General features: G+C 37.7%; 1 long non-coding RNA gene across 1 annotated transcript; it reads right to left on the bottom strand.

Moving 5' to 3' along the window:
• Positions 1-1,151: 1,151 nt before the first annotated feature.
• LOC108469148 (uncharacterized) lies at positions 1,152-13,686 on the bottom strand. The gene is made up of 4 exons (XR_008270689.1): positions 13,502-13,686; positions 13,344-13,426; positions 2,204-2,287; positions 1,152-1,430 (listed from the first exon to the last, which is right to left on the bottom strand). It is a non-coding gene; the product is annotated as an uncharacterized LOC108469148 (long non-coding RNA).
• Between the last annotated feature and the right edge of the window lie 442 nt (positions 13,687-14,128).

The raw sequence follows: 14,128 nt of genomic DNA, 5'->3' as shown, positions 1-14,128 counted from the left end.
CCTATATACTTTGAATCTTTAAAATATTTAAAATAAGGTTGGAGAGAAGGTCAGCTATTGTTGTAATTTTAATAGACAAGCAAGCTACATTGTAATAAAATTAATTCATACTTATTCATACTCCACTCTCACCAGCAAACAGAGGCTTTAGTCAAAAAAGTAATATTTGTTAAGTAATTTAAAGTGAAAATGCATAGAAATAAGGAAAAGTATTTTGCAACGAAACCTGTACCTAGAACAGATGTCAATGGCTGTGGTGTATTTAGTTGCACCAATTATTAATTCAGGTGCTCGATAGTACCTAGAACAGATGTAAGATTATAAGATTAGCACCAAATATATTTCAGTTTAAGCAAATATAAAAACTTTATCTATATCAGTACCAAATATTAATTCGAAGATTAAATGGCAGCTTCAGTTGAACTGTAACACCCCGAACTCGAGACCATCGCCGGTGTCGGACACGAGGGGTTAACAAGCCAAATCCACATATTTCACCCACCAATTTGACATTTCCAGACAGGCTGGAAATCTGTGTCACTGTCACCTTAAAAATCATATCTCGAGTTTCAAAACTCGGAAACTGATTCCGTAAATTTTCCCTGAATTTAGACTCATATATCCATCCATGGATTTATTTCTAGAATTTTTGGTCAGGCCAATTGGTACAGTTTATTAGTTAAAGTCACCCATGTTACAGGGATCGACTGCTCTGACCTTCGCGCGTTACAACTTGAATATCTCTCTGTACAGGGCTTTAATACTGGTGCCATTTGTTTCTAATGAAACTAGACTCAAAATGGAATCTGTAAATATAAGGCATGACTCCTAATTCTTTCTGGATAATTTATAATAAATTTTTAAAGTTGCGACAGGGGACCCAGAAACCATTCTGGCCCTATCTCACAATAGCTTTAATATCTCTTAACATGTAACTCCTATGACCGTTTGGTTTATTCCACATGAAAGTAGACTCATTAAGGTTCATTTACATAATTTATTCACTATTTAATACCATTCCTACAAATTTTGGTGATTTTTCAAAACCACACCACTGCTGCTGCCAGCATCTGTTTTCAAAGTAACCATTACCTATTTCATGATTTCCACGATTCAAATGGCCCTTTTTGCACCCATAGCACAAAGTGTGATTATGATTAACCATTCCAATGGCTAATCCTTTCAAACAATTTCATACCCCATAATGATTATCATACAAACTATTATAGAATCATACTAAAAACGTATATAAGCCATTTTCGCATGGCTATCCAAGCTTACACAAAACCGAAAGGTACATGACCTTCAACATTAGGGTAGTCCTAACATGCCATTTCAAAGTTCAACCAAAATTATACCAAAATGGAGGCTTTGATAGTGTAGATGACTTCGACTTTAATGATCCCGAATCCGATTGCTACGAGCAAAATCTATAAAACAGAGAGCCAAAGCAACGGAGTAAGCATTTTTATGCTTAGTAAGTCTCAAGCAATAAAATCAGCTTTAACCAAAGCATTACATTCACATAGCCAAATGAATCATTTCATTAATACACATTCACATAATCATACTTACTTCACCATCCCAACTCTTATGTTCATACACAAATAATGGCTTCGTTAAGGTACGATAACTCGTTCCATCATAGGAGCGAATATTCATAAGCTCTTACTCCTAGCAGCAAAGCACACACAACACATACCTTGTTATTGGGAAGTTTCACAAGTGCATTAGCTGAAAATTTTCCAGCAAGCTTATAATTTTCAAATCGTATACCTTGAGTTTAACCGGATATAGCTACTCGTTCAAACGCCTTGGGACATAGCAGGTTATGGTAACCCGCACAAAGGCCTTGGGACTTAACCCGGATTTCACAATTTGCACAAATGCCTTGGTCTTAGCAGGATGTAGTCACTAGCACAATTGCCTTCGTGTCTTAACCGGATGTAATTACCAAGATAAATGTCTTGGGACTTAGCCCAGATATCATTCAATTGCTCATGCACACATATACATCAATAATCATTTCCCATTCATATTTCATTTTCAGTTACTAAGGCTCAAACACAAACATATCACTAGCATAATCGCCTTGAACTTAGTCCGTATCATTCAAATACTCATACACACATAAATCAATAGTCATTACACATCAATTTTTCATTTCACATAATTCGAGTAGGGTCATTTCTTGAGGACTTACCTCGGATGTTGTCGAACGGCTTTGACGGCTATTCGATCACTTTTTCCTTCCCCTTATCCAATTGTGGCCCTCTAAGCTCTTGAGCTAATTCAAACAAATTCAATTTATTAAAGTCTCGCTTGCTAGCCTTGGCAAGAATACACATATCATTGATTCAACATCACATAACTAAGCACTTTAGTCAATTTTCTTTAATTACGCACACATTCGGCCTTAGCTCACAACAAGGTAGCCGATTACCTAAGTCAAGAATAGGCATCATTAAGCTTGCCTCTAACCGAATGCATGCACAATAATTCCCCTCATGTGGCCGATTATGCTTAGTCATTCTTGCATAAAATCAAAAATAAATTGCAAGATTTTCGCATCATATGTGTACTAGGCCGAATGTACATGCAAATTTCACAACATTCTTCAACAAACTTCTTCTTTAAACAACATATTCATCACTTTCTTCATAATCAAAATATCATGTGCAATCATATATACACATATAACTGCAAGGCCGAATTTCAAGGTGTCCATAGCCATCCAAAACACAAATTTTAACTAACATGCAAGAAGCATGAACCATGCTCATGAATGCATCATGGCGAATACATCACAATCATGCCCCTTTCAACTTCAATCATGGTTAAACAAAAAAACTCAATGTCTTACTTAAAATTGGTACAAAGAAGTTTCAAGAGTAGTCAATCCATCATTGCATGCATCATTAGCAAGCTTCACATTTAGCATGCAATGGCTTTAACACAATAACAACATTGGCCAAATGCCATTTCCATGGCATAACAAGGATTTGAACCATGGCTAACATGCACATCAAGTTAGCAACCAAAACATGCATGAAACTCCTAACACAACCTCATACATACCTTAATCTTGATGCAAATTTAGCCAAATCTCCTTCTAGATCTCTTCTAAACCAAGCATGAAGCAAAAATCCTATCTCCTCCTTAGTATTTTCGGCCAAAAGGAAAGAACAAGGATGAACAATTTTTTCTTGTTTTTCTTTCACTTGCACGACAATGGGGAAAGGATGAGCTATTTTTTGATTTTTTTTGTTTCTCATCCAACATCATTAATTATTTTATCATTTAATTCATCATGCATTAACAAAACATGTTTCAACATGTTTTCTTTGCCCATAAACCATGTCATGGCGGCCACTAGCTTGTTTTGGGGAAATTTGACATGCAAGTCCATAGTTTTGCATGCATGCTTTAATTAGTCATCACACATTTCCTATCGTACTTTCAAAGTTCACTACTAAGTCCCTTCTAGTGAAATTCACCTTTATAACACTAAATCAATCATAAAAAATGTCACACATGAACACACACATACTATAGGCATCAAAATAAATTTTAAATTATTTTTTTATGCCTCGGTTTTGTAGTCCCGAAACCACATCCCAACTAGGGTCAATTTTGGGCTGTCACAACTCTCCCCCACTTAAGAAATTTTCGTCCCCGAAAATCTTACCGGTAAATAGGGTTGGGTATCGCTCTTTCATAGAGTTCTCGGTTTCCCAAGTAGCTTCTTCTATCCGTGTTTGAGCCATAACAATTTCACTAGCGGAACCCGCTTGTTTCATAACTCTTTCACTTCACGTGCGGGATACGAATCGGTTCTTCCTCATAACTCATATTGGCTTGAATTTCAACTTCGATGGATCAATCACGTGCGATGGATCGATCTATAGCGTCGAAGCATTGAAACATGGAAGACGTTGTGAATCTTTTCGAGTTCGGGGCAAAATCAAGCGATACGAATCGGGCCAACTCGTTCGGAGATTTAGATGCGGCCCAATGAATCTCGGGCTCAACTTGCCCTTACGGTAGAATCGAGTATCTTTTCCACGGCGAAACTTTAAGAAACACTTTATCTCCCACGATACTCAATGTCCTTTCGTTTCAAATCCGCGTCGACTTCGACGATCGGAGGCTATTTTCGACTTTCACGGATTACTTTTACTTTACATCAAACATCATTAATCAAATCCACTCGAAAATTTTGTTTTCATCGAGCTCGGTCCAAAACAATGGTGTACGGCATTTACGCCGTACAAAGCTTCAGAAGGCGCCATCTTAATACTTGATTGAAAACTATTGTTGTGGCGAATTCAATCAAAGGTAGGTACCGTTCCCATGAACCATCGAACTCGAGGATGCAACATCTCAACATATCCTCAAGTATCCGAATTATCCACTCGGATTGACCATCGGTTTGGGGTGAAAGGCGGTCTTTGAAATGCAACTTGGTACCCAAAGCTTCTTGCAATTTCTTCCAAAATCGCGAGGTGAACCTCGGATCTCTATCCGACACAAGCAAATCGGTACCCGTGTAATCTCACAATCGAGAAACGTACAATTCAGCTAGTTTATCCAATGAAAATCCGTGACGACGAGGATAAAGTGAGCCGACTTAGTCAATCTATCAACAACAACCCAAATCGCATCCTTCTTACTTGCTGACAATGGCAGTCCGGACACAAAGTCCATTGTGACTCGATCCCATTTCCACTCGGGTATCGTGATCGGCTGAAGTAATCCTGAAGGCACTTGATGTTCCGCTTTCACTTGTTGACATATTAAACATCTTGAAACAAAGTCGGAGATGTCTCGTTTCATACCATGCCACCAAAACCGACGTTTCAAATCGTTGTACATCTTCGTACTCCCCGGGTGGATTGCCATTCGGCTACAATGGGCTTCGTTCAGAATTATCAAAATAAGTTCCGAATTCCTTGGAACACACAGACATCTTCTGAACCTCAAACAATCGTCATCATTGATCTGAAACTCCTATTCCTTGTTCGGAACACACTCGACCCGATTTGCAACCAACTCATCGTCGACCTTCTGAGCTTCACAAATTTGATGTATCAATAATGGTTTGGCTTTCAATTCAGCTACTAACACATTGTCGGATCGAACGGACAAGTGCACATTCATCGCTCGTAAAGCGAATAATGATTTACGACTCAAGGCATCCGCAACCACATTCGCTTTTCCCGGGTGATAGTCAATGACCAGCTCATAATCCTTTAACAGCTCGAGCCAACGTCTTTGTCGCAGATTTAAGTCTCTTTGGGTCATCAAATATTTGAGACTTTTGTGATCCGAGTACACATGGCACCTCTCACCAAATAAGTAATGTCGCCAAATCTTCAAGGCGAATACGATGGCAACCAATTCGAGATCATGGGTCGGATAATTTTTCTCGTGTGGCTTTAATTGCCTCGACGACAGGCCACAACTCGACCTTCTTGCATTAATCGCAACCTAACCCAAGTAGGAGGCGTCACTATAGATGACAAACTCTTTGCCGATTCGGGTTGCACTAGAATTGGGGCTTCAATCAAATAAGTTTTCGATTGATCGAAACTTTTTCGACATTTCTCCGTCCATTCGAACTTAACATCCTTTTGGAGTAAGCCGTCATCGGCGTGGCTATCGTTGAGAAACCTTTACAAATCGTCGGTAATAACCTAAGAAGCCCCAAAAAGCTCGAACCTCAAGTAATATTTCTGAGGCTTCCAATTAAGTATGGCTGAAATTTTATTCGGTCGACTCGAATACCGTCGCGGATACCACATGACCCAAGAAGCTAACCTCTCTTAACCGAACTCACACTTCTTTGAACTTAGCATATAATTGCTTATCCCGTAAAATTTGCAAAGACTAACCTCGGTGTTCAAAGCATGTTCGGTCTCATTTCTTGAATAGACCAAGATGTCATCAATGAACACGACTACGAATCGATCCAAATATGGTCGAAGATCCGATTCATTAAATCCATAAATACCGCAGGGCATTAGTAAGCCCAAACGGCATCACTAGGAACTCATAGTGACCATATCTCGATTCAAGGCGGTCTTGGGTACGTCCAGAATCTCGAATTCGCAATTGATAATAGCCCGATCTCAAATCTATTTTCGAGAACACCGAGGCTCCTTCAGTTGATCGAACAAGTCATCGATACGTGGTAACAGATATTTGTTCTTTATCGTCGCTTTATTAAGTCGACGATAGTCGATGCTGACCTCATGGTTCCATCCTTCTTTTCACAAACAACACCGGCGCACCCAAAGGCGAAAAACTTCGGCGAGCAAAACCTCTATCCACCAATTCTTGCAACCGAGCTTTCAACTCCTTTAATTCCGTTGGTGCCATACGATACGGAGCTATCGAAATTGAGTGGTACCGGTACCAATTCGATGCCAAATTCTATTTCCCGAACAGTGGTAAACCCGGCAATTCTTGAGGAAAACATCCGGGTATTCACAAACCACGCAGCGATTCGGGTTTCTTTTCGATTCCTTGTCATCGAGCACATACGCAAGGTGCGCCGCACCCTTTTCTTACATATTTCCGCCAACATTGCGATATTACAATTTGGTAACCCCTTTAAGTCCGTAGACTCAACCCGAATTATCTCGTTATTCGCGCACCTCAAATCGATAGTCTTGCTTTTGCAATTTATAACCGCATCGTGCATGGTCAACCAATCCAAACCAAGAATAACGTCGAATTCATCGAGCGGCAAAAGCATCAAGTCCAGGAAAACAAGAACCTCGGAACACTAGGGACTTTTCTTGCACACTTTGTTGACAAGCACGTAATGACCCAAGGGTTTGACACGAATTACAAACTCGAGAGACTCAATAGGCAAAGTCTTCTTTGGATGCTAAGGTTTCACATATATAAGAATGAGTAGAACCGGGGTCAATCAAAGCAATCACATTAGTATTGAAAAGAGTGAAAGTACCGGTAATGACATCCGGTGAGGCGGCATCCTCGCGTCTGGCGTATGGCATAAGTCCTAGCAGAGCACGAGCCTCGGATCGATGGTAGCATCTCTAGATCCTCTCGACCGCCACTAACATTGCCCACATTTCTAGGTGGCCTACCTCGGCGATGGTAGCACACGGGTTTCCACTCGACTTACATTTTGTTCAAGCAACCTCGGGCAATCCTTCATAAGGTGGTCGGCCGATCCACACTTATAGCGAGAGCGATCACGGAACCAACAGCTCCCCGAATGCCATTTGCCACAATGCGGACACTCGCCTCTCTCGGCGATCATTTCCACCATCTGGCGATCGAAGTGACTCGTGTGGTCACAGGGGTCGATCGCGTCCTCGTCTAGAAAAGCCCGGCGCCTCTAGATCGGCTCACATCATCTCGAAATCTCTTGATGCTGTTGAAGAGACTTTCCGAGGACCTTTTGAATTCTCCGGTTCCCACATCAACTTTTGTTTCTCCTTTCTAAGTTCTTGACTTTACAAGCTCGCTCAACAAGTACTACGAACTCTCGTATTTCGAGAATGCCAACGAACATCCTTATATCATCATTCACCCATCCTCAAAGCGTTTACACATAATAGCTTGGACGAAATGCATTCTCGCGTCTGGCTAAGCCTCACAAATTTTCGTTCGTAGATGATGGCGACATAGAACCTTGCTTAAGATCAAGAAATTCCTTCGCTTTTGGTCGATGAATCTCGATCGATATACTTTTTTGAACTTCGGTTTGAAAGAATTCCCAAGTCACTTGCTCTCTAGGCACCACAAGTCGAGTACTCCACCAATAATAGGCGGAATCGCGTAGCAAGGAGATGGCACACTTTAAGCACTCATCGGTGTACAAGATAGCTCATCGAGCACCGGATAGTGTTATCCAACCAAAATTCACTTGCTCGACATCGTCGCTATCCGTAACCTTGAATTGGTGGCCCCATGTTTACGAATTACATCATTGGGGCTTACTTGACCTTATTTGGTCGATTCTCGGAGGTATTGTAGGTCTTGAGGTTGCATTAGTCGGGAATGGAGGTTGTGGAGCCGCCTGTTAGTTCGAATGTATTGGTTGAACCAATCATTCATCACACTATAAAAGGCTTGCCTAGCCTCATCATTCGGATTCTTGGCCATAGGTTGAGAGTCCGTCGGTATTTGTCCCTTCGCGGGAGCAGCGCCACACTCTCCACATCATCACTATTGCTCGATTGGGATCGGGATCCATTGCTATAAACAAACACAAATTCAAATTTTCGAAATCTCCACACTATCAATTTATCACTTAATGGCATGTATAGCTAGACCCCAAACATATTACGGTAGTCCTAGAATCGACTAAACCGTGGCTCGATACTAATAAAATTGTAACACCCGAATCCGAGACCATCATGGGTTGTCGGACACGAGGGGTTAACAAGCCAAATCCACATATTTCACCCACCAATTTGACATTTCAGACAGAGGTGGAAATCTGCGTCATCGTCACCTTAAAAATCATATCTCGAGTTTCAAAACTCGAAACTGATTCCGTAAATTTTCCTGAATTTAGACTCATATATACATCCATGTATTTATTTCTATAATTTTGGTCGGACCAATTGGTACATTTTATTATTTAAAGTCACCCATGTTACAGGATCGATTGCTCGATCTTCGCACGTTACAACTTGAATATCTCTCATGCAGGGCTTTAATACTGGTGCCGTTTGTTTCTAATGAAACTAGACTCAAAATGGAATCTGTACATATAAGACATGACTCCTAATTCTTTCTGGATAATTTATAATAAATTTTTAAAGTTGCGACAGGGGACCCGAAACCATTCTGCCCTATCTCACAATAGCTTTAATATCTCTTAACATGTAACTCCTATGACCGTTTGGTTTATTCCACATGAAAGTAGACTCATTAAGGTTCATTTACATAATTTATTCACTATTTAATACCATTCCTACAAATTTTGGTGATTTTTCAAAACCACACCACTGCTGCTTGCCAGACATCTGTTTTCAAAGTAACCATTACCTATTTCATGATTTCCACGATTCAAATGGCCCTTTTTGCACCCATAGCACAAAGTGTGATTATGATTAACCATTCCAATGGCTAATCCTTTCAAACAATTTCATACCCCATAATGATTATCATACAAACTATTATAGAATCATACTAAAAGCATTATATAAGCCATTTTCGCATGGCTATCCAAGCTTACACAAAACCGAAAGGTACATGACCTTCAACATTAGGGTAGTCCTATACATGCCATTTCAAAGTTCAACCAAAATTATACCAAAATGGAGGCTTTGATAGTGTAGATGACTTCGACTTTAATGATCCCGAATCCGATTGCTACGAGCAAAATCTATAAAACAGAGAGCCAAAGCAGCGGAGTAAGCATTTTATGCTTAGTAAGTCTCAAGCAATAAAATCACTTTAACCAAAGCATTACATTCACATAGCCAAATGAATCATTTCATTAATACACATTCACATAATCATACTTACTTCACCATCCCAACTCTTATGTTCATACACAAATAACGGCTTCGTTAAGGCCGATAACTCGTTCCATCATAGGAGCGAATATTCATAAGCTCTTACTCTAGCGCAAAGCACACACAACACATACCTTGTTATTGGGAAGTTTCACAAGTGCATTAGCTGAAAATTTTCCAGCAAGCTTATAATTTTCAAATCGCATACCTTGAGTTTAACCGGATATAGCTACTCGTTCAAACGCCGGGACATAGCAGGTTATGGTAACCCGCACAAAGGCCTTGGGACTTAACCCGATTTCACAATTTGCACAAATGCCTTGGTCTTAGCCCATATGTAGTCACTAGCACAATTGCCTTGGTCTTAACCGGATGTAATTACCAACATAAATGTCTTGGGACTTAGCAGGATATCATTCAATTGCTCATGCACACATTTACATCAATAATCATTTCCCATTCATATTTCATTTTCGTTACTAAGGCTCAAACACAAACATATCACTAGCATAATCGCCTTGAACTTAGTCCGTATCATTCAAATACTCATACACACATAAATCAATAGTCATTACACATCAATTTTTCATTTCACATAATTGAGTAGGGTCATTTCTTGAGGACTTACCTCGGATGTTGTCGAACGGCTTTGACGGCTATTCGATCACTTTTCCTTCCCTTATCCAATTGTGGCCCTCTAAGCTCTTGAGCTAATTCAAACAAATTCAATTTATTAAAGTCTCGCTTGCTAGCCTTGGCGAATACACATATCATTGATTCAACATCACATAACTAAGCACTTTAGTCAATTTTCTTTAATTACGCACACATTCGGCCTTAGCTCACAACAAGGTAGCCGATTACCTAAGTCAAGAATAGGCATCATTAAGCTTGCCTCTAACCGAATGCATGCACAATAATTCCCCTCATGTGGCCGATTATGCTTAGTCATTCTTGCATAAAATCAAAAATAAATTGCAAGATTTTCGCATCATATGTGTACTAGGCCGAATGTACATGCAAATTTCACAACATTCTTCAACAAACTTCTTCTTTAAACAACATATTCATCACTTTCTTCATAATCAAAATATCATGTGCAATCATATATACACATATAACTGCAAGGCCGAATTTCAAGGTGTTCATAGCCATCCAAAACACAAATTTTAACTAACATGCAAGAAGCATGAACCATGCTCATGAATGCATCATGGCGAATACATCACAATCATGCCCTTTCAACTTCAATCATGGTTAAACAAAAAAAACTCAATGTCTTACTTAAAATTGGTACAAAGAAGTTTCAAGAGTAGTCAATCCATCATTGCATGCATCATTAGCAAGCTTCACATTTAGCATGGAATGGCTTTAACACAATAACAACTTTGGCCAAATGCCATTTCCATGGCATAACAAGGATTTGAACCATGGCTAACATGCACATCAAGTTAGCAACCAAAACATGCATGAAACTCCTAACACAACCTCATACATACCTTAATCTTGATGCAAATTTAGCCAAATCTCCTTCTAGATCTCTTCTAAACCAAGCATGAAGCAAAAATCCTATCTCCTCCCTTAGTATTTTCGGCCAAAAGGAAAGAACAAGGATGAACAATTTTTTCTTGTTTTTCTTTCACTTGCACGGCAATGGGGAAAGGATGAGCTATTTTTTGATTTTTTTTGTTTCTCATCCAACATCATTAATTATTTTATCATTTAATTCATCATGCATTAACAAAACATGTTTCAACATGTTTTCTTTGCCCATAAACCATGTCATGGCCGGCCACTAGCTTGTTTTGGGGAAATTTGACATGCAAGTCCATAGTTTTGCATGCATGCTTTAATTAGTGTTAAGTGGTTCTTTTTTTGTATGTTCTACATTAAATTGGTGTATGGTCGAGGATGAAAGCTCTCTTTCAAATGGGTTTGATTGGGTCAGGCTTTTGATTGTGGGACCATAATGTTTTATGAAATCATATCTGCTTCGGCTTTACCACTTTGTATTATGTTATGTTGAAAATGAGCCAATTTCTAATTTTTTATCCATCTACTTACCCAATAAACTTTGATATTCTTGTCTTTTGTCTCATAAATTTAAATTTGATTATTTTGTATCACTCAACATTATCAATATTTTACTCTTATAATTTCCTATTGGGAAATTTTTTCGTACCAAAAATTATTGTATAAAATGTACAGAACCTGATTTTCTAGTATTTTGTAATAAAATACTCTTCAATTTGAATTTATATTTTAAATTAAAAAATATTTCTCTCATCAAGATATGTAATCATTAGTCATATTTTAACATAAAAAGTGGATTACTTTAGTGTGATACCTCTGTTTTTGTTAGAATGTATGGTTATTTCTAAAGTGGAGTTAGTATGCTAAATAGTAAATGACAGACTTGATATGTGATAGATTGTTCCTGGAATTGAATAGGCCTTTGTTTGATTGTGGATTGAGTAAATGAGTTACCTTTTAAAGAGACTTCCTTATATAGTTGATTGTTCCTAAGATTCAAAGGGTTTTATTAGAAGGTACCCTGTTCAAATGATGATACATTCGCAACATCATTCACTTCCGATGAAGGAAACAAAGCAGTTGGCCACTATAGTCTCTAAGAGCTAGTTTATGGAAAATTGTTTTTGAAAAGTTTGGTAATATTCATTATAGCTGTCAAAAAAATGTTTTTGAAAAAAAATACAATTGACGTTGAAAAGAAATTTAGAAACCATTCTATCAAATACAATAATGGTTAAAATACAAACCATTCACAAGTTTAAGCACTCTTAGAAATAAATTATCATCACAAGACAATCTACAAACTTAATATAGAGCATTTGTGCTTTGGTTTTAACCCAAGTTCATAATTGACACTATACATAATCAAAGTAAAAAAAAAAAATTTGGAACAACGAAATTTTCCAGGAAAAATAATATTTGTTTTCGAAGAGAGAAGAAACCCAAGTTCTAAATGAGTAATGTTGCATCAGAACTTTAAAAATAAATTGAAAGAGAGTGAGACTTTTTTTTTTCTCCTCAAAATTACCATACTATAATTTGGAAATCAAACTCGAAAGGACCATGAATCTTTGCTTTAAAAATCTAGACACAAAATGGATAAAACGAAAGGGGTCTAGTACAACGAAAATCGCAGCACAGACAACTTAAATTGTCTAGTTTACTTATTGACATAGATCTTCAAGGTTTGTTCCTCTTCTTGACACCAGACTTGGCAACTTTCAGACTCCTATGCACAACACCAGCTTACTTCTATTTTTTTTATTTGTCAAGTTTATAAACCTCTTCATTTTTACTCATTTTTCCGATTTAAAGGTTCCACACTCGACTCCACTAATTTAACATACTACACTTTGGGCTTACTAAACAAAAAAAAGGGGGGGTCTGAAAGAACAACTTAAGAAACAGAGGAAAAGTTAAAGAGTCTGGAGGAGGAACTGGAACGAGAAAATTGCAAATTAGGAAAACTTAAGACTGATCATTTCTTGTTCAAGTTTCAGGTCAGTCAAAAACATGAAGGAAAATATACTTGTGATGGGTCTTAGAGTTTGCAATGAGAAATGTATGAAGTCTGTATGGGTTAAATGCAGTGGAGCATGTGAGAGATATAGTTGTATGTATGTATGTCCTAGATCAAGCAATAATCACGAAGCTAACACGCAATAATCACAAAGCTAACAAAACATTAATTAATCCACTAAGAAGCCTATTTTTATCAGTGAATCTGGATATATGTGCTTCCAAAGCAAAATAATACGAAATTGACCCACAACTGTTTTTAAAAGCAAAATAAGAAAAGCTTACCCTATGAACATGAAGATTCCATTACATGCTTGTTCATGGCAGGCGTTGCTCAAATGGCTTCCAAAGCTTCTCAACTTATATATCTGCAGTTTTCAAAAGTTATAAAGAGGATAAGAAACTTTAATGGAGTTTGCAAAAAAGGAGATTTATATGCATACCCTTGCTTAAAAACGCATGAATTGGAATTGTAGAGACAGTTTCCGTTTGCATGAAAGGGGTCTGGTCTTAGGTTTCTTGGGTGCTAATTCTTTTGGCTGAAATTTAGGGATTAGAAGAAATTAGAGAATTGGGAAATCAATTTTGGGTTGGGGGGAAGCATTGGGCATGAGAAAGAAGCAAACATAGCAGGAAAACGACACCGTTCAAGGTAAATAATTATGTTTTTTTCGGCGTTTTTTAAAAAAACGACGCTAATCCCCTAAATATCCATTAAAAACGCTGTTGTTTACTATTTTAATTTTTTGCGGCATTTTTTTTAAAAACGCCGCTAATCCCCTAAATATCCATTAAAAATGATGCCGTTTACTATTTTAATTTTTTACGGCGTTTTTTCTAATCCCTTAAATCTCCAATTTAATTTTACTTAAATCCTTAAATCTTTATAAATACTTAAAGTAAATTTATTTAAACCTAATGATATTGTTTTAATTTTTTAATAAATATATACATGTTATTTTCGTTTGATATTTATTAATTTTTAAATATAAACAAGTTGAATATTTTTAATTATATTTTTTTCTATTAGTTGTTTAATTATATGTAAGTTGTGGATTTAGTCCTTTTAC

The sequence above is a fragment of the Gossypium arboreum genome, chromosome 9 (genome assembly GCF_025698485.1).
Source record: "Gossypium arboreum isolate Shixiya-1 chromosome 9, ASM2569848v2, whole genome shotgun sequence".
NCBI lineage: Eukaryota > Viridiplantae > Streptophyta > Magnoliopsida > Malvales > Malvaceae > Gossypium > Gossypium arboreum.
Note: the sequence above shows the minus strand (reverse complement) of the source record. Positions and strands in the feature narration are given on the sequence as shown.